This window comes from Musca autumnalis, unplaced genomic scaffold, assembly GCF_047663935.1.
Source record: "Musca autumnalis isolate F117 unplaced genomic scaffold, ASM4766393v1 scaffold_1, whole genome shotgun sequence".
Taxonomy (NCBI): Eukaryota; Metazoa; Arthropoda; class Insecta; order Diptera; family Muscidae; genus Musca; species Musca autumnalis.
In genome coordinates, this window is record NW_027411644.1 from 127,667,032 (window position 1) to 127,693,543 (window position 26,512).

The 26,512-nt window shown below is 36.1% G+C and overlaps 1 protein-coding gene across 1 annotated transcript in view; it reads left to right on the forward strand.

The window, feature by feature from the left end:
- Window positions 1–1,144: 1,144 nt before the first annotated feature.
- Window positions 1,145–26,512, forward strand: part of CkIIalpha (casein kinase II subunit alpha) — a 33,276-nt gene continuing 7,908 nt past the window's right edge. The window contains exons 1-2 of the mRNA XM_073992672.1: window positions 1,145–1,310; window positions 1,376–1,691. The gene's annotated coding sequence lies outside the window, so the exon portion shown is untranslated. The remainder of the gene's footprint in view (window positions 1,311–1,375; window positions 1,692–26,512) is intronic.

Consider the following 26,512-nt stretch of genomic DNA (forward strand, 5'->3'; position numbering starts at 1 on the left):
GCTTGATTCCGCGCGAAATCACGAAACGCCTTCGAAATCACGAAACGACGCCGAATGTAAACCAAGCATTATTTATTTATTTATTTATTCGATATCAACACAAAAAAAGCCTACAAGGCCAATTATACATGTATTGTGAGATTACAATTAAAATTTAGATTCCATGGCAGAAGCCATTTAAAAAAATGAATTCAATAATGTTGATATACATTTACATATATATTGTTGTGAAGTTTTAGGAACACTCGAAAGAAATAATTTAAACTGACAGCTTCAGCTAACCTTTCTAATTAAGACTTATAATACATACATTTACATTTACGAAATCGAGTGGATTTCAACTTGCAATTCCTTTGCATATACGTCAGATGAATTCTCATCTGAAATCCATTGGACTTTATTTGTCGTTTAATACCCCGGTTACACTATTGAAGGTTAACCCACTGGGTTTAATAGATCCAGTGGGTTAATCTTTGCTGGTTACACTTAGCTTTTCGAGGATATAAACTGTCAGCTAATGTTGGTTTACGTATACATACAAAATAACTGATAAAGTCGTGTGTTACACTTTTACAATTTCTCGTATGAGATATCATCCCCTCTTTGCTCATATTGGTATATTTTACACACAGGGATACATTTTTGTATCATGGTATCAAGCGTACTTTTTGTTAAAAAAGTGTCTAATGTAAAAAAATAAATAATTTTATGATTTTCAAATAACTTTAGATTTATTAACTCCATAAAATCTCATGCGACCAATCGTAAACGTGTAAAACACGACAAACTCTGTTGCAAAAACAGTTGCAACTTTTGGTACTCTTTGAGTAGAGTTGGATTTTTTTGCACAAATACCGAATACAACACTGTATTTTTGGTGGATTTGTGCCGGATTTAAAATAAACCCAGTCGTGAGAGGATTTAATTTTTGTATGGCAAATCTGGTCAGATTTGACCAGATTAAGCAATAAATCCTCATAAAGTGGGTTAACCCGGCAAAAAACTGTAGTGTAACCGCACTATAAGCAATGGAATTGACAGTTGAAATCGAGAGGATTACGTACACGTGTTAGATGTAAATGCGGAGTTACCGGTACAAAAGGTACGAGAATACACTACGTGTGAACCTCACATATAATAATATAAAAAAGTTTTATTGCGGAAGTGGTTATCTTGGTAGTCGTATAATACGCAGTAACTGGTATCCACCATCGTATTATACATCTGTCCCACTCATTTTTTTGATTTTTTTATCGACTTAAAAACGAGTTACTTATTTTCCATTGGTGCTGCAAAAAATTATAATTACTGTAATGTCACATAACATAAATTCCGTCCGAATGTATTGTTTTAATATTTGTGTTTCCTCTACTAGGGTACATCATACAAAACAAGGGCTTACACAACAACTATCAATCCAACCGGAACGTTGTAAATAGAGAAATACGGATCAAATCTGAACATCTAAATCCTCGCGTACACCCACTGCAGTCAATACTATTGTAAAAACCGTTGCCGGTTGCATAGGCAAACTTCCTTAAAATAGGGTCTAACATTGTGTTTATCAAGCCTTGTTATAAATCTACGTTTTTCACAGTGAAATTTGTTGTCCGGCTATTGAGAATTCACAGCTGCAGCACAAGTGTGCAAAACTATACACTCAAGCGAGACATTAGAATATCGATTTTAAGGTGAGCTAAAAAATGCACATAAATTTTACATATTTGTGTCAACTAAAATTGGTGGATCAGGAGAAACATTTTATATTAGATCCATATTTATTTAGTGATACAATTTAGGGCATAAGATGAGCTGACTCGCAAAGCTTCGGATCGGATCACAAATATATGTGTATAAGTCGATACTTCCCGAGATATGGATCTCTGAAGTTCCAAAAGTGTTTTTGTCTTATTGATTGATGAAGGTAATATGGAGGTTTTAGCAAGCTTTTAAAGTGTAGGCATAAATTGTGTTATAGTACGTTTATATATAACCGGATTTAACAAACCCACTGGGTTTCAAATGCCAATTCCTTTGCGTATACGTCAAATAAATCCTCATTAAGAAGGTTAACCCTACAAAAGTCTATAATATAAACATGGCCTTAGCCCAGCTTAGCATCTGCCCATAGGAGAAAGTCTAAAGTTCCGGCAGAAGAACGACTATTTCCGACAAAAAATGTATAACTTTATGTTGAAAAGGTTTCAAATCCCAGCCACTACATCCACTTTCCTCCAAAGTGTACTGCATAGATAGTATGTCTATGTTGTTTGCAAACTCTATATTTCCAGAGATAGGGGTCCTGAAAGCTTCGGAATCGGGTCGTGGAAGTTTCGGAACCTAACATATGCAATATGGATATAATTTCAAACGCTATGGATAGTACTTTTAAATGCAGGAAAAACAAGAAAACTTTATTCGCGTAGCCGAGATTTGCATCTGTCCATAGGAGTAAGTCTCAAATCCAAGACCGAAGTCCACAAATGATTTCTGGATTGATAACCAATGATGAAATTAAACTTTATTTAACACTAATGGCTCCATCTTTACAATGATGTGAAGTAGGTTTACGTAGGTGGCCAAATAACGGAGATATCGCAATAGTCGGTATTTTTTTTTTTCGAACGTTCCCACGCCTCACTTTTTCCACCCCTGCCGACGAGGGGGCGACCTCCCTTTTCGTAGGGATCACGTACACACAATGATCGGCATCATGATGCGGTATGAGAAGAAATCGATAACCTGCTACAGAATCTACTTCATCAGCCAGTTAGTTAAACGTTAAAGGGTACATAGACTAGAATTATGTTTATTTGTTATTATTTATAACTTCTAAATTCATGCCAAAATCTACATTATAATATAAAAAATTAAAATGAGCACACTACTAGATCTCAAAGGAACATTAATTCTAATGGACGAAATTAGGAAATTTGATCGCACACTACCATTCACAATTTTTAGCACCATCATAGTATTCAACATAATGCGCCTACTTTTTAATGTAGGCAATCGAATTAATTTTAACTTGCTAGTGTAGGAAGGCAACACAAAATCACTATTCCAATGAAGATCCCTTAGTGCAAAAAGAAGAAATTGTTTTTGCACGGATTCGATTTTATCAGAGTATATTTCATAATAGATCTAACAGGCGTAAATAGTTGCTTTGTTATATAGGGACCAAAGAATTCTTTGGTCCATCGTTTAATAAACCCTAAGACTCCATGGGCATTATTTACCATTACATAGTCATTAAAATTTAATTTTGGATCCATTAACACACCGAGATCAACAAATGATTCTAATGTAGATAAAGCATAACCATTAATATTGTATTGCCTTATCAATGATGAAGATCTGGAGAAACACATATGTTTACATTTGTTTAAATTTAAATCCATACAATTTAAGTTACTCCATTGGAAAAGGCTATTTAAATCATTTTGGAGTAAATCAGCTTGCTTTTCAGAATTATGAGTGACAAATAACTTGACATCGTCTCCATACATTAACTCTTTGAAATGTTCAATTGAGTTTGGCAAATCATTTATGAACAATAGAAAGAGAACCAGTCCAAGGTGACTTCCTTGCGGAACACACGACGGAACATTTATCGACCTTGATAGACATCCATCGAACAAAACTACTTGCGATCTATTTTGTAAATAAGACTCTATCCACTTGACTAAATTTGCCAATATAATCTAGTTTATATAGCAAAAGCTTATGGTTGACCCTATCAAAAGCTTTGCTAAAATCTGAATCGGAATCCTTTTATAACAGTTGATGTAAATTGAACCAGGTTAGTAACGGTTGAAAGACCACTGCGAAAACCATGCTGATATTGACTTAGCATGGGTAGAATTTTGTGTGAAATTGAAAATCCTCTATAGTTAGATACATTTGTTAGACTTCCGGGCTTGTGAAGAGGTATTGGGGGTTATCATGAACGGCAATTCCCCGTGATTTTTTTCACTTTCTCCCTTAAGTTGCAACGGCGGAAAGACGAAACTCACGGGGAAACTTCATTCATGATAACCCCCATTATGTATGTAGCCAAATTTAAGGAATAATTAAACAATAGTGTTAAAGAAAGGTGCGTCTAATGTATTTGAACAATGCTTAAGAATTATACTAGGTATACCGTCTGGACCTGGACTTTTAAAAGATTTTAAACTCCGTAGACTTTTGGAAACATCTTGACATTGTAAAAAGGGCATATAAATATGGTCGATCTGAGATAGCTCGTAAGGATATGAATCTTGAAATTGATACGTTAAATTAGAATAAGTTGTGGCAAAAAAATTTGCAAAACATTCTGCAGTATCAGAGTTATTGACAAATTCTTCATTTTGAAATTTCAATAAAGAAGGTTTGGATGATGTTTTTCTTTTTAAATTGACAAAATCATTAAAAGATTTAGGATTGTATTTAAAATTATACTTAATCTTGATTTTTCAAAATAGTCTGGCTAAATCCCTTTTGTTGTTTTAATATTTAAAACAACAAGTTTATTAGTGGAGAAGGTTTGGCATTGTTCGCCAAGGGGTAAGGCAAGGAAGACTAGTTTCGATCCACGCCACTGGATCTCATCAGTTCCCTTTGTTTCTTGTTTGTGGATATTCTCCACCGAAGTTATTTTTCAATAACTTCTTCAACAAGAAACTTTTTATACCCAAACATCAATCGTCAGCTCGAAGTATAAACGTAAACAAAGAAAAACCTTCAATGAGAAACCTAGTCTTCCTTGCCTTACCCCTTGGCGAACAATGCCAAACCTTCTCCACTAATAAACTTGTTGTTTTAAATATTAAAACAACAAAAGGGATTTAGCCAGACTATTTTGAAAAATCAAAATTGTAACAGCTATCCCAATTAAATAAACGCCACCAATGTTCTATTATACTTAATCTTTTAATTAATTTCTTGTTAGAGACGAGCTTACTGACCAAGATGCTTTTTGAAAAAGGAAAGCCGACGATACGAACCCACACAATCACCACTGTGTGACATGCATGTTTCGCCTTTGGTTTAGGAAGGCTCCTCAGACACATCGACTGTGGGGCGGCTTCGCTATCCTCTAACTTATTTCCTCTTTCAAATGCAAGTTGTTTTTTTTTTTACAAAGTTGAATTTTTTGTTCAAATCTTTGTATGGCTTTCATGACAAACGCTTAGCGTAGCCTTTGAAAGTTACGAGTTTGCTTCTGAACACTAACACGCCGTGACAACACTTTTTTCCATGTGTTTTTCAAGGACGTGGGTTCGAACCCCAGCCTGGCTCAAGCTGATTTTTATTTTTATTTGAAAATTTTGCCTATTAGGCGAAGGTAATTTTTTTATTAATTTTTTAATTAATTTCTCGTTGGAGACGAGCTTACTGACCAAGATGCTTTTTGAAAAAGGAAAGCAAAGTTGAATTTTTTGTTCAAACCTTTGTATGGCTTTCATGACAAACGCTTAGCGTAGCCTTTGAAAGTTATGAGTTTGGTTCTGAACACTAACACGCCGTGACAACACTTTTTTTTAATCTTGTTGACGTAAGCATTGTATAACCTACGAGATTCCAAGGTATACTTAGACCTAGCAACGGAATAATTAGCATAGTCTACTGAGGAGCCTGATTTTTTATATTTTCGAAATAGTTAGTTTTTTGAATTTTTGACCTTTGATAACTCAATGTTATCCAAGGACATTTATCTCTATTTTTAATTTTAGTTGTTGGAACGCATTATAAAAAAAAATTATTTAAGATGTTATAGAGCTTATCTATTGTAAGATCTAAGTCAGTATGTCAGTCAGTATGTATGAAGGGTATTGAGCTTTCCAAAATTTTGTTTTTTGAAGTTGAGACAAGTTTTTAATGAATTTGACTGATTTTCTGCAAGGGAGTAATTGTGGATAATGGATAAGCATATAGTAGGGTGAAATTTATCTTCAGGAATAGTTATGGGAGGAATTCTAAATATTTCAAAATATTGAGTGTAATTCACAAATGCTAAGTCAAGGATTCTATCAAGAGCGTTTAATATATCATTTATTTGATAAAGAGTGATATCAGTAAATTGACTTACAACTTCAAATGTATACTGGTTAAGATTAGCAGCTTCAGAATCCGGCAATGAGAGCCACTTAACAGAAGGTATATTAAAATCACTAAGAACTACAATTCGATCTGTCTCATGCATTGTTTTATTAATTGAGTTTATTGCAGAAATATGTTGCTTATACATACATTTATATTTATATTTATTTATATTTTTATTTATATAGCATTTCCATATTAAATGAAACCTTTTCCAAATTGAATGAAACCTTTATTTTTATTGAAAGAAAAAAGCCAGACTATTTTGATAAGTGAAAGAAATAAAAAATTATATGGGTTTTCCAAATTTTTTTTTTTTTTTTTTTTTTTTTCCAAATTTTTTTACTTAAGTGCTAATCTTAATTAATGCCTTAAAAGTGTAACTCGCTGTTTTGCTTCCTGGAAATTAAACATTTTATAATTTTTGGGCATCAATTAAGGTTATAGCGAAATAATGCTAAATAATAACATGGGCTAATTTTATTACCTAATGTAGTGGTTCACGATTTGCTGCTTGTGGAATTTTCCGAGTCACAAATAATTTAAATTTGCCAAATTCAATAGATATAATTAAAAATTTAATATTAGGGAAATAAATTAATTCAATCAAATTAGCAGGAAACATTGTGTCCACTGCAATTAGGACACCGCCTCATTTTTATCTTTACGATCTTTTCTCTAAATATCTGATAATTTCGACATAATATTTCACTATTTATTACCGATGCTTTTAACCATGTTTCGGAGAATACTATAACATTATAATCAAAACCAAAGCTGTCAGTAAACAATCGAGTCAATTTTGTATTTAATCCCCTCACATTCTGATAGCAAATAGAAAATAAATTACTCAGTTTTTTGATAATGAAGCTGATCTTGGAGGGAAGTGAGCTTAATTACCAGTTATCTTCTCAAATTCCTTAACAAATGCTTAGCAGGCCAAAATTCTTTCGACATAAATTACGGGAAAATATTTTCATGCATCACTATTTTAAAAGAAGATTTACTTAGAAAGAAATCGCCTTCGATTTTAGACTTAATATAATAGTTTATATCATCAGCTGTCGTATCCGATCCAATCCTAGACACAAATACCATTTTCATGGCTGGAGCCATAGATAATGGCCTTTGACCAGGCTGAAGGGTTTGACCAGTATTTGCAGAAGCAGCCTCCGAATTAATAGATGCAGGAAGTGATACCTCCTGAACGTTCTGAACACGATGTGATGTCTTCTCCAGACCAACACTATCGATATTCACTAGTTCAGGAACCATTTTCACCCCAACATTCTTACTAACCACGGGGGGACGCAACGCCGGCAAAAGACGGGGCACTCACTCAAAATGCATGAAATTCAATCAAATCTGTGGAATTTTGGGGAAAGTTTTGGAGAAGTTTTGGAAAATAGGCTGAAAAATACTGACAACGCTGATCTGGAGTATTTCCCCATTGGCATAACTTTATTATTACTCTCCATTGCAGAGAGTAATGTTTACAAAACGCCGGGATGAAATCAAGATATTGGTAGGGATCAGTGCCTTTTGCAAGGCTGTCAGTGCGTTTTGTAAACATTATTCTCTGTAATGGAGATTGATTGACTCTTCAATAATAACAAAAGAAACAATTTTAAAGAGTGATTTGCATCAGCCCATAGGAGAGAGTCCCAAATTATCAGCCAAAGACCGGCTACTTAGAGAAAATGCCATAAGTCCAGCTTAGGGTCCGATTCCAGATGGCAAATGACAGAAAATGTGCGAAGTATTATGTTTCTTAACGCCGCTGCAATTAACTACAAAGCTACGTGTTTCAAAGCATAAAAATACGCATTTTCAAAGCAGGTAAAAAGCGAGCATGAATCATTTTTATTTCTGATACCTTTACTTGCATTTTCGAGGAACAATGTATGAGTGTGCAACTGAAATATTTTGATGAAGTTTAAACAACACAAAGCAAATGACGATACAGAAGTCAGCTCATAAGTTTTGTTTTGCACAAGTCCATACATCCTGAGATATTAATCTGTGTAAATACCAATGATATTTCTCATACTATTACAACCGATTAAGGGTATGGAGCAAAATTCGGTTACACGGACAAATTTTTCCTTAAAATTTTTTTTCCTTAAAATTTCTTAAGTTTGGTTTAAGACATTTTCCTATGAGCAGCAGGTGCAAATTTCGGTTATGCATACACAATTTTCTGTAAAATTTTATGTTTTTTGTTAATAATCGGAATATAAAATCAAAGAGTATAGTAAAAGTGTAGTTTTGGTTATATTTCGGGTATTTTAAACGAACTTTTGGTTCAAATAACCTGATAACCGATTATGACCGCAGGTAAAAGTTGTACATTTTGGTAAAGCCGTGAAAGCCAACTCAAACCCTAAGAAATTAATTGTTAAAAGGCCGGCGGGCCACTTAAACTTCTAAATTGTACTGCGGACTTTACAATGATACCCATATTGCCTTGGTCCGCCCTAAAAATATGAGAAATGTCATTGGTATTTGCGGAACTTTGAAGGCCCATATCTCGGGAAGTATGGACTTGTAAAAGGCAAAATGTATATAGTTATACTCAGGACCGCAAGGGCTGTCTGTCAAGATCAGGATACTTAAAGAAAATTTAAAGTTTTATATCCTATTTGGAGAAAAATATACTAATATTGTGTTTTATATGATAGTGTATTTATTTATTTTATTTATTTATCTGGGAAAAAAGATTGAATTAAATCATATTATATAGATTTATGTTTACACTACTCCAGCACAATAAAAAAAGCTTAAAGCAGTATGAAAATGTAAATATAATTATTAAAATTAGCTAAACCCCTGTTTTTGTTACTAATTTTTGTTCGTTCGTCTTTATTCGTAATAATTTGGACATCCATAGATCGGCCCCTAGATGACATACAGACCTAATTCTTCGTAGACACGTTCTCTATGTAGTTAAGAATTCCTCATTCAAAAAATTGGCGTTCCACATTTGCGTTAAGGCGAGTAAATCGACCTATAAAATTTGACAATTCGTGTGAGAACAATAAATTTTTTACAAAAACAGGGGGTAAATATAAAAATGTAAATAACAATGAAAATAAGAAATCGATTATTATGCTGTATACAACGTCTCAACGTAGTCATAAAAGCAAAAATAAGAAATAGATTCATCAAAGGTGCAATTAAATTTTGATAATTGAGAGCCAATACAGTTCAAATACATATATGATAAATTATAAATACAGTCGAAATCGCTTATAACGTCGGTCAAGGGACCGACCAAAATCGGACGCTAAAAGCGATAGTCTTTATAAACGATATTTATAAAAGAGGTGAGATTATACTATGTATAGTGACATTTGGGTAAAAATAAGTAAATAAATTCAATTAATTTTTTTTAAATTTTATTTTTTTCTTTTCGATTCTATACACATACATACGTATAAATGACTTAAAAACCAAATAATTATATATACGTTTGAAATTTAACTCAGATCTGAGTTTTGAAAGGGGTTCCAAAACCCCTTCCTTGCTAGTAACATCTTCTAAGTAAATTGTTGAAGAGTTTCTAGATACGCCTCTGACACTGACGGTAATTGATATGCTGGTTCTGTAGTAGTTCGGTAATTTCCTTGTTAGAATTGCCTTAATCTAAAACTTTCAATATTATGTCGTTATTATACATGGCAGATGTGGAAACATGGTCATCGATGGCAACTAATTCATCAATATCTTCTACGTGTTGGGAGAAATGAGAGTGAAGATAAATGTCTTCAGAATCGTTCAAATGACCATTTACAATCCCGCATTATGAAAACAATTAGGAATTACAGAAGACGTTACATTTTCCACGCATCATCTAACAATAACACGGCATCCAACACATTTAATTTCGTACTTTGATCCTTTTCTATTCTTGCCAGTATAGTGGATATTTGCCGATTCCGGCAGTGTCATTTTAATATTTTTATTACATCTTGAACCACGGGTTGTAAAAAGATGCGACATTGGATGGCAAACATTCAAGCTTAATTGACTTGAAACCAACCGCCTAGATGTTAGTCGTAATTCTGTAGTCCGCATCTTCCCATCGACTGTATATGATAAATCATCTTCCAATATTTTGGTGAACAAAATAGGAGGACAATAAAAAACTTGTAGCTGAATTTTTGACCAAAATTGTCAGTATTTAATTTAGTAGCGAATCCGATTTATTTGAAGGCTGCTTGACAATAAAAGTCCTTTGATTGTAACCAAAAACGTCATTGCGTCGATTTTTTCCACAAATTTTTCAATGCATTTTATGGAAAAACCCTCAGAGTTATCCAGCGAAATGCTCGATGCCGGAGATGCTATTCAATCTGATCTGGCATGTCATATTTTTAGCATCTTCATCGATGAATTATGAGCGTGGACAACAACAGATTTTTTTTATTTACGTACGTAATTTTCAGCAATGTTTTGACTTGTCATTTTCACCAATGCTTTGGCAAGTCTTTTTCACCAATTCTTTGACATGTCATTTTCGTCAACCTTTTCTCATAACATTTTCGTGTCTTGCTAGAAAAATGGAAAATGCTGTATTGAAATATGATTTTCATTACACACAAAACTTTTTATTAATCCAAACGTATTCATGAAATAACTACAAATAAATTATCAGCAAAAAGTTTACATCCAAAATTGCAAATTAATTACCGCAGCTGAACCGCTCTCCGCACCTGATTTTGTTTCATCTTAGAAAACATTTTTTCTATTATTTATTCAGTCAAAATAGACATTGAATTGAATTTTGGTGGAGAGCTAGGGTTTGCCATTAGAAGCAATGTCCTAAAATGTCCATATGTACAATAACAGTTATTCGGGGTCAAAAGTCAAAATTTAGGGATTTTTTTATGGTTTCGAATTTTTTCTTGAAAAAGGTGGGTCTAATCAAAAAGTGATTATTATTATTCTAGACAGAAATATACAATTTTAATCTTTATAATTTTTTCCTAGAAGGAACCATTCCTGAGATATACACATTATTTAAGGCCTCCATTGACTATCACTGATGCTGTCGGGCCGACGAACCCCTTCGTGTATACGTGTACATATTAAGTGTGTAGGAAAGCCTTCAGTCAAAATACGAAATCTGGAATTTTTCCTCTTTAAAAATGAAGGAATTTTATGATTTTTTGTTACTCGTCAAGAACTTTTGAGGGTTAATGGAAATCCCATGGAGGAAGAAGCCTGTTGATTTTGGTGATGATCGATAATATTCAGGGGTCGGAATGGGCAAAAACCTTATGTGGTAGGCGTATTCCAAAAGGAACTCCCATTACTGGAAGAAGATAAGATTTCCTTTTTATTGTTGCAAAGTAGGTTGGGGTAATCACGCTACAGTTAGCAATTTTGATAGAATTGCCATGTCATTTTGGTGGTTAATAGGGCTCCCAGAGATATAAAGGTATTAGGTTAGGGGATGTGCAGCCACTGACTTGTGACTGCGTCACTCGGAGACCTTCCGGTCCATTGTGATCATCCAGTAGAAAAAAGAGGAAAAAAAGAGAGGATTGGGGGAAGAAATAAAAAGAGGAAGTTGTTAGAAAAGTAAAGAACGAATAATATAGAACGAAGAACGATAAATATAAATAATAGCTTTAGAGAAGGAAAAAAAGATTTATTTTTAATGGTAGGCAGAATAGTTGAAACATATGGGTCTATCTTGTATTGCCACTAAACTTGAGTTGCGTTGTCAGTTGTCTGCGCGACTGAGACGAAATTTTGTACCATTAATGTCAATTCAACTGGGTGGTCGATAAACATGTTATCGATCAGTGTTTTTTCAAACTTGTGACCTCTATTCGCAAAAAAAAAAAAAAAAAAAAAACATTTTAAAAATAATTGCGTTTTGGATAACTCTTTTGTGTATTCTGGACAATATTTTAATATTTTGGAATATAACCTGCCCATTGAATCTTCGGATCGTCAAGTTTTATTTGCTGTCCCATAAAATGATAAGTTCGGTGGAATTATTTTTTGATGATGAAGAAAATGTACAGGACATTGCATCTATTAGAAGAAATTTGAGGGACAAGTCGAATCCATTGGAATTACCATCTGCACTGTAAGCTGATGATCATGTGGAAAGATCTGTATAGTCAGTAAACTATTTCAGGTTTAAGGCGTATTTTGGATTGCCAAAGGATGCGGTAGTTTACGTTGTGGAAACGTTAAAGGATGACTTCAAAGTAAGTTACAGATCAACAGCAATACCCCCACTTTTAAAAGTGTGCGCAGCGTTGCGATTCTTTGAGGACGGAAGTTTCCAAAAGTCCCATGGCAATGATTTTAACAATTACATGGCTCAATCTACATTGTCGAGAGTATTGAAGGAAGTTGTCCCCTTGATAAAGGACAAATTGTGTGTTTCGAAGTTGAGAGAGCAGGAAAAAAGGCAAAATAAAAACCATTTTTATTCAAAAACGAAATTCCCTGGTGTAGGAGGATGTTCGTCATTTGTACTTAAACTGAACCTACTGTATTTGTCACCAAATTCATTTGCAAAAGATTTGCTGCTGTCCGCTCCAAAGGCGATAAATTCACTTATTGTGATGGTCCACCACCAGTGTCGTTTAAGTTTATTTTATTTTGAGGCATTTTCTTTTTCAACTTTGCTTTAAAGTGAATCCAGACTCTGCCACTCTTCAGGTGTTCGTGTTGGAGGTTCATGGCTGTTTAAACTGTCCGAAATGGACCTCCACGCTTCATCCGCTGTGGCTTTGGTTTCACTAAAACTCCCGAACTCCTCGGGCTAAGTTTGGATTTTCACTCAGTTTATCAATTAATATTTCGAACTGTTGATTTGTCGTTATTTTCACCGTATTGATACAAAAAATTAATTAATGATGCAAAGAATCAATAACTGTTAACAAAATGTTTATTTTTTCCTTCTATTTTACTTCTTGTTTCTTCGAAAATGTTCACTGCAACTGAAAATTTGTGGTTGCTGAAAAACAGCCGCTTCGTCAACTGAGATTCGCAACTTCAGTTGAGAGTTGCCATACGTGGATCAATTTTGACAACTGGCAACTCCACTCAACGATAATTGTCCCAGCCACTTCAGATTTTTGATGATGTTGTAGATCACAGCAGGTTCCACAGTTGAGTAGAAAGTTAGACACGGTGGAAAGTGAACACCTACTAACCTATGCCGTCTACGAGCCAAGGCTGGACAACGACACAGGATGTGCTCGATCGTCTCTAACTCATCCTCATCCTCACAGAGTCTGCAGTAGTCAGTAACATCCTCATCCCATTTGATGGTAAGGGCCCTGATATAGCAGTGTCCAGTTATGACTACCGTCGTTACTCTAACTTCAGCTTTACTCAGGTTCAACAGAGAGTTCGTTCCTTTGACTGACAGAGACGGCCATATGGATCCTGCCACAATGCACCTAGGTTCATTATGCCACAATTCACTGGCTCTTTCGTCAGAGAACGTTTCAATTTTTTGGAAGAAATGACAAATGGGTGGTTTGATAGAGTCAGCGATAGCTAGATCTGTAGACTGCGATCCTCGTCTAGCTAATTCATCTGCTCCTCGTGGCTCCAGTTATGAGAATCGAGGCAGCTCTTTGTACCTTGTCAAGCCTACTGGATGTCGATTTTTGGCGCAGTGAGTGCCACCAAACAAGAGAACCATAGGATAAGATGGGTCTAACCACGGTGTTATACAACCAGTGCATAATCGATGGGTTTAGCCCCCCAACTTTTCCCAATAGAATTCTTACATGAATAAAGTGCAATCAATCCTCTCTTCGCCCTTTCCTCAGCATTCCTGTTCCATCGCAATTGACAGTCCAGGATTGTGCCAAGGTACTTTGCCTCGGGCGAGAGCTGAAGCTCCAGTGTTAGTGGTACAAATACGCCGAGCTTACGCTTTCTCGTGAACATTACCAGTTCTGTCTTGGTTGGGTTTACTCCAAGGCCATTGGCCTTAGCCCAGCGCGACAACGTCGATAATGCTACTTGCATAAGCTCCGAAATGGTTGACGGAAACTTACCGGAAATCAGTAGTACAACGTCGTCCGCATAGGCAATAACTTTTATACCTTGATTGTCCAGATCAGTCAAAATATTGTTTATAACAAGTAGCCACAGTAATGGTGAGAGCACCCCCCCCCTTAGGGGGTGTCTCTAGTTACTGTTTTCCTAATTTTTGTCTCCCCAATGCTGGAGTTTATAATTCTGCTTTCTAGCATATTATTTATCCAGCAAGTTAGAGGTTCAGGTGTGTTAACTTTCTTAAGTGAGAGTTTTATGGACTCAAGTTCTACGTTGTTGAAAGCTCCTTCTATGTCCAGAAAGGCAGCCAAGGTAAAGTTTGAGTTTTTCATATTCATCTCAATGAAGCCAACCACCTCATGCATGGCAGACTCCACAGATTTGCCTTTAATATAGGCGTGTTGTGAGTTGCTTATAGAGGCGGTGTCTACATGGCTCCTTATCTCCAGATCGATCAGTCTTTCGAGAGTCTTAAGGAGAAAGGATGATAAACTGATGGGTCTGTAGTCCTTTGCTGCAGAGTGACTAGGTTTTCCCGATTTGGGAATGTAAGTATCTTTTACCTCTTTCCACAGACCCGGTACATATGAGAGAGTCAAACACGCCCTTTAGATCTCCTCCTGGATTTGATATAAACGTGCCGATGCAAATTGAAGCATCGCCGGAGTTATACCATCCGGTCCAGGTGACTTATATGGCTTGAAAGTGTTGACAGCCCATTTAATCTTATTTCTGTTAACCACCTTATCAATGAGATCCGAATCCAAAGGCTCTTGAATTTGGAGGTCGTCACATTCATTATTGACGGTGTGCGCATCCTTACAGCCTGGGAAGTTGGTCTTTGCCAAGAGGTTAAGAGTCTCGGTAGCAGAGTCTGTCCACGCACCATCTTGCTTCTTGATACTTCCGATGGATTTAGGGTCCTTGGAAAGTAACCTTCGAAACCTAGCTGCATCGTTGACTCATTCTACTAACTCACAGAAGTTAACCCAAGATTTTTTCTTAGCTCGCTTGATCTTAATCTTGTATTTATTGAAACTCACCTTGTAGGAGTCCCAATCAATGTCGAGTTTAGTCTCATGCGCCCTGTTATACAGTCGCCTGGTGGGTTTTCTAAGCTCGCCAATTTCCTTGTTCCACCACAAGGGCTGAGATTTCTTCCCAGGATAGGTTAGTGGACAGGATTCCTTATGGCAACGGAGAAGAACGGCTGTAAGATTTTTAACGGTCCCATTAAGATCCTCAACTGTTTCTACATTAATATTAAGAGTCAGTTGAGAACTCGTTAGTTCCGTGTACTTATCCCAGTTTGTTCTTCGCGGGTTCCTATAAGGAATTTGGCGACCTCCGCCCAAAAAGACATCAAAGGATATCTTCATATGATCCGAGAAGGAACATTCTTTAGATACCCTCCAATTCCTTAGGACGGAGTCATCTAGATTAGAGAGGGTTAGGTCGATGACCTCCTCCCTATCCCTAATTTTAAAGGTTGGATCATTACCCCTGTTACATATTGTAAATTATATGATAAAATAAAATCGAATGTAGACTCACCCCTTTTGTTGGTGTCCTTGCTGTCCCATTGGAAATGGTGAGCGTTTGCGTCGCATCCCAGGATCACGTTGCAGGTACCCATCATATCACCGAGCAACCGTCGGACATCCAGGTTTGATGGGTCTGGGGCCTTAAAAGGCATGTATACGGATGACAGCAGCGTGGCCGTCACCGTTGCTGTAATTAGATAGAAATATTAGATTTAAGCTCTTTTTACCTACTATACAAGTCCTCACCTTGTCCCCCTAGGACGCGGCATTGCTTAGTCCAGAAACCTTATTCTTATAGATATAAGGCTCCTGGACTAAGACAATGTCCACTTCAGAGGTCGTGAGGGACAAGAGTAGTTCAGCGGCGGCGACTTTGCAATGATGCAGATTAATCTGCAAGATGCGCAGCCTTTGCCGCTTCCCTACCCTTACTGAGTTTCGTGGGGTCGACTCAGTCGAAACCGAACCCATCCTGAACCGAAATTCAGTTTTCCCTCACGTTCTCTAAGATATAACTCCCCAGGGGGGTCAACCGCCACTCTTGCAACCAAACCACCATCCTCGTTACAGGGTGCTACACTTATTACAGTCCAGCCCGACGTAGTGAGGTTGGGATTTTGCAATCTCAGCATTTTCAGCAGGAGCAGGTGGGAGAATCCACGCTAAAAGAATCTTCCTGGACGGAATATCGGATAGGGAGACCGCCGCAAGATCAGCTCCTTCCCACAGAACGCCAAAGCCCTCAACTGTCCGAACAAGAAAATTTCGTGACTTCTTGTTCAGACAGTTAATAACCTTGACACCCTTTCGTATGAAGGCGCTGCCAAATTTTCGGTCTTCCTGATCTTCCGGTCCAGAAACTATGGCATACCGAAGACCAGTTTCAAAAAGCAACCAGTGACTGTCGCTGATTCTACCAATTGGGTCAGCTCTGTCGATGATTGCCAAATGAAGGTCTTTATCATCTGCCACTGTAACCGGTCTACTGTATGGCTTCTTGCGTCCTTGACCGTGCCCCTTGGGGTTAACTTTTCCAGAGGAGGTGGATGCCTTCTCTGTACTAAGTTGCTTCCCCTTGGTTGTACGCTCAACATCCGCCGCATACGAGGTTAATGGTTCAACCAGCTGAGAAGTCACCGTCTTCTTATGTGAAGGCTGTGGACCCTCGGAGGAACGAACGGGCTTCACAGATTTATGCTGCGGGACATTGTTCGTTCCTCCAGAAGACAATGTTTCCTTAGCTGGCCTAACCATCTTCCTATTGAGACCAGCATTTCCAGCCGCTTCACCCTTGCCTTTCGGAGCAGAATCGGGCTTTGAGGCAGAGTCCTTTACCGGTCGGTCATCACTAGGGGTGCCCGTAGGTTTGGAGGTGCACTCATTAGCCTTTTCCTTTAGGCTTAGCCGGCTCCACTACTTTATCCGGGAGGACCTCCTCGCCGAATGCAAGTTCGCATCTCTCCCTACGAACTTGCGGAGATAGGATACATCACGTTTGTAGTGCTTCACATCCGATGCTTCTCGTGCAGATGCAACTTTCGAGTCGCTGCCCGTTGCCGGGGTCTCGTTAGATTCCCCGTCGTCGGACATCGTTTCAGTTGCAGTCTGCCTTTGAAGCCTATTGTCGGCAAGTGCCGACACAGGACCAGTCGGAATCAGACTTGCATCCGGTTGGGTATCATGGCTCGCACTCCCTTTGTTAGAGTCACAGCAATCTTCCTGTGTAGACTTGGCCGGGATCACCGTGGTGTCCAGCTCATCGTCAGTCAGGGTCAGTTTGTGTAGCAATTCCTCCGGGAGTGTGTCCTCACAATGCTCATCCGGTACAAGCCTATCCAGCTGGTCGAGGAGTTCCCTACTTTGCCTCTAAACTGTCATGAATAGTTCTGAGCGTCCCGTGAAGGTCGTCCCCGCCCACAACTGCGGTCCTGTCTGCCGTAGACTGGCTTTCACCTGCCCTGGTTAAATCATGTTCCGTTTGAATTGCCGGGTCGTCATCTATTTTGGGGGTTGGAATTGATGCACTTGTAACAGGTACAGCTGTAGGTGCCAAGGCATCCACACCTAACACAGCCGGATCACAATCGCTTGATTTCGACGACACCTGGCTTGTGGTCACATCAACGCTTGCCGCCGGTACTGGGTTATTAACTTCCTGCACCGTAACTTTATTTCTCCTGTTCTTTCTACCCGTTTTAGTTAATTTATTTAAGGGAACTACCCCAGAGTCTCCACGATGAGCGAGGTCGGGTCCGGCTTTGTTTGCCCAAGGACGGCTCCGACTCCATCCGCCACCCGGGAAGACGCGCCTGGTAGGAGAATGGCAAACTCCCTCAGGTAAAAAGGTATTATGTTTGGTGATGGACGGATAATATTCAAGAGTCGGAATGGGCATAAACGTATGTTCTTATGCGAATATCTCCGCTTTTAGTAGACGTATTCCAAAAGGAAAGCCAGTCAATGGATGAGGAAAATATCATCTTTATTATGATGCAAAATAGGTTGACGCACATCTCATTTACCCATTTTTTGTTTGAATTGTACTGACAAGTATATCAGCTTTGGTTGGATGATTCGTTTCAACAATGAAGACATTCTGAACTTTAAAATGTTCCAAATTGCTTTACCAAGTTGGTGAAATGCTTGTGATGTTTAAAAAGACGTTGGGATATCCCAATTTCCAATTTATAGAATTATATTTCCATGTCAGATATTTCTGCTTCTATTAGACATATTCCAAGGAGAGAGCTCCGTTGTTTGACCACCTTCGCCTACCTTCTTTGTATCATCGTAAAGTTTAGATTTTCTACTTTCATTTTCATGCTTTACTTTTTTTTTTAAATCTATGATATTCGTCATTATAATTAAAATCGCAAGAATGAAAAGGTGGGTTCTATTACCGACTATTGCGATATCTTCGTTGTTTGACCACCTGCGGCAAACTACTTTACATCGCACTATAGGTAATTTGCCCTGTTTTTGAGACAAAAATTAATAACAGCGGAATTAAAAGATTTTTTAACTTTTTATATTATTTATGTATAAAAGTGAGATAAAACAAAGATTTTTACGGATAAATTCGGATATAAGGAACAACGGTTATAAGCAACTACGTATATAACGAACAAAGCTATTTTTTCCAATGCCATTTTTCATTAGTTTTCTTATACACAACAAATTAATGAAAACGATCACGGTAGTAAGTAACACAAATTTTGTCCCCGCGAGTAGATTTTCCAACGAATTGTTACTACAGTTTGGTATATTTTTTGAATATACGTTAATAAAGACGAGTTTAGTACTCCTTTAAACCGTATCAATGATTAATATGTAATAGAGAGATAAAATAAAGCTTACTACTGCCGCACCGTTTATAGAAAACCACGGATATAACGAACAATTTGTCGCAATTACTTATTTCACTTGCAATGAAAATGTAAACAACAATATTTTTTACATTTATTATTTATTTCCTCAAACCAAACTTCCACAATTTTAAGACTTTTTATTGAGAAGTAACCTAATAAAATCTTATAAATATCAAAAAACGGGCAAAATCGGGTTTTGAAACCTAGTAATACCATTGTAGAAGACTTTCAGTAATGTATTCTAGGTGGCAAAATCACGGCCATACACGGCCAATTTAGTATAAGTCTATATGAAGTGAGTTTCAGAAAAATAAAATATTTATTTCTGACTTTGTGTTTTTGGTCGCTCCCCAAAATGTTTAAGCTATATTATATATGAAATAAATTCCTCTCGCAATTGTCAATCTATTCCATTTTTCATATATTTATATTTGGTTTATTTTTCCGCTGTTTTAAATACATTGAAATATGTCTTACAATATATATTTTTTTAGTTCTTCTTCGAAATTCTCACTTTGATTGCAATTTAAACCGCGATAATGACGCTATTTTGAAAAATATCATTCATATTAACACATTTTGACATGTTCTTTTTTCAATGCCAACTAAAAAATTATTATTATTAAAAGTTGCAAAATCGACTTTTTGCCTCAAAAACAGGGCAAATTACCTATAGTGCATCGTTATAGTGGTGATATTTTCTACTTTCATTGGTATATACCCCTTATAGAAGCTGATATATTCGCTTTGAAATAAAACGTTGACTTTTTCTCAAAATAAGTGTTTTGCCCATTCCGACCAATAAATGTCATCCGGCCATCACAAAAATCAATAGGCTTCTTCCCCTCCGGGACTCCCATCAACAACCAACATTTGGTGACGATCCGATCAAAATTGCGACCTGTAGCGTGATTACAAGGTTTAGATGAAAAGACGGACGGACACACATAGCGGCTGACTTCCGTATCGTCAGTTGTTTGATGTTGTTTAAACTTCGTCAAAATATTTCAGTTGCACGCTCATACGTTGTTCCTCGAAAATGCAACTAAATGCATCAGAAATAAAAATGATACATGTTTGCTTTTTACCTGCGTAAAAGTACGTATTTTTGACTTTTTGAAACAGGTAGCTTCGCAGTTGTTAAGTAGAACGGCATTAAGAAACATAATACTTCGCAGATTTAATGTCATTTGTAAACCAACTGATGATACGGAGGTCAGCTCGTTAGGCTGGGGCGATTTGAAAACCTTAATGAGCCCTTCGCGTTTCTGATTCCTGGGATTGAACTGAGCAAAAAAGTCCACTGGACCATATATCTACCGTGAAAATCGAGCCTCCCGATTTTGACTTTAAGTTTTTATTGACGTTTTTTGGATATTTTGGCATATAACAGTCAAACCATTGAGATTTTCGATTCAACACAAAGACAAAAATTGTAGCCAAGACAGACAACGTATGTTCTTATGCGAATATCTCCGCTTTTAGTAGACGTATTCCAAAAGGAAAGCCAGTCAATGGATGAGGAAAATATCATCTTTATTATGATGCAAAATAGGTTGACGCACATCTCATTTACCCATTTTTTGTTTGAATTATACTGACAAGTATATCAGCTTTGGTTGGATGATGCGTTTCAACAATGAAGACATTCTGAACTTTAAAATGTTCCAAATTGCTTTACCAAGTTGGTGAAATGCTTGTGATATTTAAAAAGACGTTGGGATATCCCAATTTCCAATTTATAGAATTATATTTCCATGTCAGATATTTCTGCTTCTATTAGACATATTCCAAGGAGAGAGCTCCGTTGTTTGACCACCTTCGCCTACCTTCTTTGCATCATCGTAAAGTTTAGATTTTCTACTTTCATTTTCATGCTTTTCTTTTGCCACCAACCAAATCTATGATATTCGTCATTATAATTAAAATCGCAAGAATGAAAAGGTGGGTTCTATTACCGACTATTGCGATATCTTCGTTGTTTGACCACCTGCGGCAAACTACTTTACATCGCACTATAGGTAATTTGCCCTGTTTTTGAGACAAAAATTAATAACACCGGAATTAAAAGATTTTTTAACTTTTTATATTATTTATGTATAAAAGTGAGATAAAACAAAGATTTTTACAGATAAATTCGGATATAAGGAACAACGGTTATAAGCAACTACGTATATAACGAACAAAGCTATTTTTTCCAATGCCATTTTTCATTAGTTTTCTTATACACAACAAATTGATGAAAACGATCACGGTAGTAAGTAACACAAATTTTGTCCCCGCGAGTAGATTTTCCAACGAATTGTTACTACAGTTTGGTATATTTTTTGAATATACGTTAATAAAGACGAGTTTAGTACTCCTTTAAACCGTATCAATGATTAATATGTAATAGAGAGATAAAATAAAGCTTACTACTGCCGCACCGTTTATAGAAAACCACGGATATAACGAACAATTTGTCGCAATTACTTATTTCACTTGCAATGAAAATGTAAACAACAATATTTTTTACATTTATTATTTATTTCCTCAAACCAAACTTCCACAATTTTAAGACTTTTTATTGAGAAGTAACCTAATAAAATCTTATAAATATCAAAAAACGGGCAAAATCGGGTTTTGAAACCTAGTAATACCATTGTAGAAGACTTTCAGTAATGTATTCTAGGTGGCAAAATCACGGCCATACACGGCCAATTTAGTATAAGTCTATATGAAGTGAGTTTCAGAAAAATAAAATATTTATTTCTGACTTTGTGTTTTTGGTCGCTCCCCAAAATGTTTAAGCTATATTAGGTTTGTCCTTTTACGTACTGAACTTTACTGAACATTGTTTCTTCAGTAATGTTTAGCAACATTTCAATTATACAATTGTCAAAACTTTACTGAAGAAAAAATGTTCAGTAAAGTTCAGTACGTAAAAAGACAAACCAATTATATATGAAATAAATTCCTCTCGCAATTGTCAATCTATTCCATTTTTCATATATTTATATTTGGTTTATTTTTCCGCTGTTTTAAATACATTGAAATATGTCTTACAATATATATTTTTTTAGTTCTTCTTCGAAATTCTCACTTTGATTGCAATTTAAACCGCGATAATGACGCTATTTTGAAAAATATCATTCATATTAACACATTTTGACATGTTCTTTTTTCAATGCCAACTAAAAAATTATTATTATTAAAAGTTGCAAAATCGACTTTTTGCCTCAAAAACAGGGCAAATTACCTATAGTGCATCGTTATAGTGGTGATATTTTCTACTTTCATTGGTATATACCCCTTATAGAAGCTGATATATTCGCTTTGAAATAAAACGTTGACTTTTTCTCAAAATAAGTGTTTTGCCCATTCCGACCAATAAATGTCATCCGGCCATCACCAAAATCAATAGGCTTCTTCCCCTCCGGGACTCCCATCAACAACCAACATTTGGTGACGATCCGATCAAAATTGCGACCTGTAGCGTGATTACAAGGTTTAGATGAAAAGACGGACGGACACACATAGCGGCTGACTTCCGTATCGTCAGTTGTTTGATGTTGTTTAAACTTCGTCAAAATATTTCAGTTGCACGCTCATACGTTGTTCCTCGAAAATGCAACTAAATGCATCAGAAATAAAAATGATACATGTTTGCTTTTTACCTGCGTAAAAGTACGTATTTTTGACTTTTTGAAACAGGTAGCTTCGCAGTTGTTAAGTAGAACGGCATTAAGAAACATAATACTTCGCAGATTTAATGTCATTTGTAAACCAACTGATGATACGGAGGTCAGCTCGTTAGGCTGGGGCGATTTGAAAACCTTAATGAGCCCTTCGCGTTTCTGATTCCTGGGATTGAACTGAGCAAAAAAGTCCACTGGACCATATATCTACCGTGAAAATCGAGCCTCCCGATTTTGACTTTAAGTTTTTTATTGACTTTTTTGGATATTTTGGCATATAACAGTCAAACCATTGAGATTTTCGATTCAACACAAAGACAAAAATTGTAGCCAAGACAGTAATTGAAAACTCTCTTATACATCGCAAAAGCATTGGAACGCTTTTTCAGGAAGTATTAATTAAAACGCGTTTACCGAGTATTAATTAAAACGCGTTTTGGATATTTCTTTTCTACTTTAATAAATAGAGCGATAGGTTTTAAATGTGCGACAATAGATATTTAAAAACGATCGCGAATCCGGAGATATAGATTTTTTAAATTGAGTGTGATCAAGGCTCTTGATGCATCCGACTGAAACTGCACAGAATGTTGTAATGTTTAAAATTGTGATGATTGCAATCGGATGCGCATAATATGTAAATGTACTTCTTGGAAATGTTGGTCATTTTTCTTTTTTCTGCACCTTAATATGCAACTGATGCTACATCGTGACCGCCAAATAAAAGTTCACAAAGTGTATATTTATATGCGTTTAAAATGTTGTAATATTCAATATAACATTATTTTAATGTTATACCACATATTGAATTTTACATATTGTCATATCGTCACCATAAATGCCGGAAGACGTAACCCACAAAACTAAAACTTTACAGGTGAAGCAAAAAACGTTATAAAAGGAAAACGGTGTTATAAAATATCGAAAATTGTTAGTATCGTGTTTTAAGACAGCGAAGAAATATATCTTTGGAAAAAAATTTAATTTTTTTTTTCAGAATTTCAGAAGTTACGTCTTTTGGTATTGTATTTTTCTGAAATGCCAAAAGACGTAACCCTCAATTTATTGCGTATACATTTGAAGAAACTAGTTTAAATGAACAATTATAAACAAATTACAACTAGTTTATTGCCCCACGCGGTTTAGCGAACTTTAAACTGGCAATCTGACAGTGTTGGGTTCAATTCCCAGTCTTGACGTTGATATTTCAATGGACCACAATTAGGTGAACTGTCTATGTCAACCAGCACTACAATTACTTATAATTTCAAGTGTATTAGAAGATATTTAAAACATCAGATCCAGAATATTATATTTATTGTGGTATTTAAGTCAATGTATAGACAAAATATAGTTAATATAAATTAAGTGATGTGTAACAATTTAAATGTAACTTTTAATTATCATCAGGAATGTTGCCATAAATGTAATGACAATCACTTGGAATTAAGTGTTTTAAGTCTAGCAGGTGATGAAATTTCTTTTGAAACTTTAAGCATCTGTGCGTACATCTAAGGTGGACCCACTGCTCCTAAATCTCCGGAAATTGTCTGTGGTAGAGTCTGTTAATTATCTTTTATTTCAGTTTTAAAATAGATTATACCGCTAAGATCAAACGTCAATGTTTGCAGTTTATTGGATCTCCTGTCTATTTGCATAAGTAGACAATACAGAAAAGTTGCGTATTTCTCTGGACCTATTTGAATATCATTAAAATCAGTTGAATATGTTATACCACGGGTTGATAAGAACATTGTTCGGCAAGCTTACACTATAATCGTAGTTGTCTTTAAAAAACATCTTTGTGTTAGACCGACGAGAATTTTGAGCATATACACGTTTTCGGGCCAACGTCTCATAAGACTTGTCACGTACATCAGTTTTTGTTGCCATTTGTCTTCAAAATAAGAAATTTACTTTTGTACGTTTACTTTTGTTTTTTTGTTTTCATGTTTTTTGTTGTTCTTGGGAGTTTATTTAAATAAGGACATAGGTCGGTCTTCAGACATCATCCTCAATTAGACACTTCAATCACTTTTTTATTAAAACTTTCGACATTTTACCAAACCTGAGTTTTTGGGTATGACATGCGTATAAGGGGAAATATCAAAAATTCCCACAAATCTGAATTTTGGTGCAAAAAGTTATTTGGGTTACAAAAACAAAGTGAAAGTTGCAGATTTAAAAATTAGCAACAAGAATGGTCTTTATAATTTTTAAAACGGAATCACCATTCATGAGATATCGTCATCTGAGTGTAAAATTAAACATATGGAGAAATAAGCCGCATAAGAGAACCTGTTAAAATAACCACGCCATGTGATCTAACACGGTTTGTGAATCGGGTCAAATAACCGGATAACCGTATTCGCCCCAAAGGAAATTATACGTTTCCGTAATCAGCTCAATATACCCTCCCTCTGGCATTATAATTGCTGCAAAAATCAAAGACTAAGTTGTTTGTACTGCTGTTTAATTTTCAAATAATGTGGGTTACGCCTTTTGTGTTACGTCTTTTGGAATTTCTTAAACAGGATCGTTATTTTTAAACGTAGACGCCTAAAATTTTGCCAGAGCATGTATTTTAGCTTAATGTATCAGATTCCATCAGAAAACCAATTTCGATTTTCATGTGGATTACGTCTTCCGGCATGGTGACGATATATGCGTTTCAAGTGTTGTAATATTCTATATACGGAATATATTTCTTATTGCACGAAATTTTGACGAAAAAGAGAAAGAACTCAAACATTTTTTCTTCAACTTTCCAATAGAACCATAAAATAATAATATAAGAATAATATAATTGAATATGGAAGCATAATTTTATGGAAGTCGTTCCATGCGAGGCCATGATTTCTCTGGATATTTTGCATTTGTTGCAATGAGGTGATGATAGATCCGATCTATTCCATGAGTGATACACAGAATTCATGAAACATCCGATCTTTTCCTCAGCATATGAACCCATTTGAAGGAAGTTGTAAAAGAGCCGATCTTTTCATCAGCATTTGGAACCCATTTTATAAATCTAATGGGAATGAAGTTTGTGTTTAATTTACACGCATGTATATTTTCTTTTATTTAAATTTCATTTATTTACATTCAATACAAAGAAAGCCATTTAAGTTCAAGTATACATGTATTGGGAGATTAACTTAATATAGTGCTAAACTATGATATAATAAACATATTTAAAAAATAACAAAATAAGAGGGCCCCAGCCATATGAATATTGTAGAATTATTTTTATTTAAAACTATACCTATAATGTTTATTATTTACAATAGGCTTGATGTTGTCGGAGACTCGAAGTCACGACCAACGTATTTAAAACCAAACTTCTTCGTAACGTTGACTTGCATTTTCTGTATATCAGACAAGTCAACTTCTAAACAATTGGTGCTATACGGAGGTCGTTCAGACACTGCAATAATAACTTATTATTAATAAGGAAGTCCCCAATCATCGAACAAAAATAGTATCGGACTGTAACCACAGAACCACTGGAGTTATATGAGTAGGTTTGGCAGGGCAGTTGGAAATGTGCATAGTATCGTGCGGGCCCATGCCGCATACTGGGCAGATGTCTTGCACGGCGCGATCGATTTCCGCCCAATAAGAATTTAGGCGACTGCAATATCCCGAGCGTAGTTGAGCCAAAACTACTCTAGTTTGTCGTGGCAGCTGACGCTCCTCAGCTGCGATAGATGGAGGATGTACTCCGAGTACTTTATTCACACTATAATTGCTTAAGGCCTTGGCAACTGCGTCCGTGTGAATGCTATTCAATTCT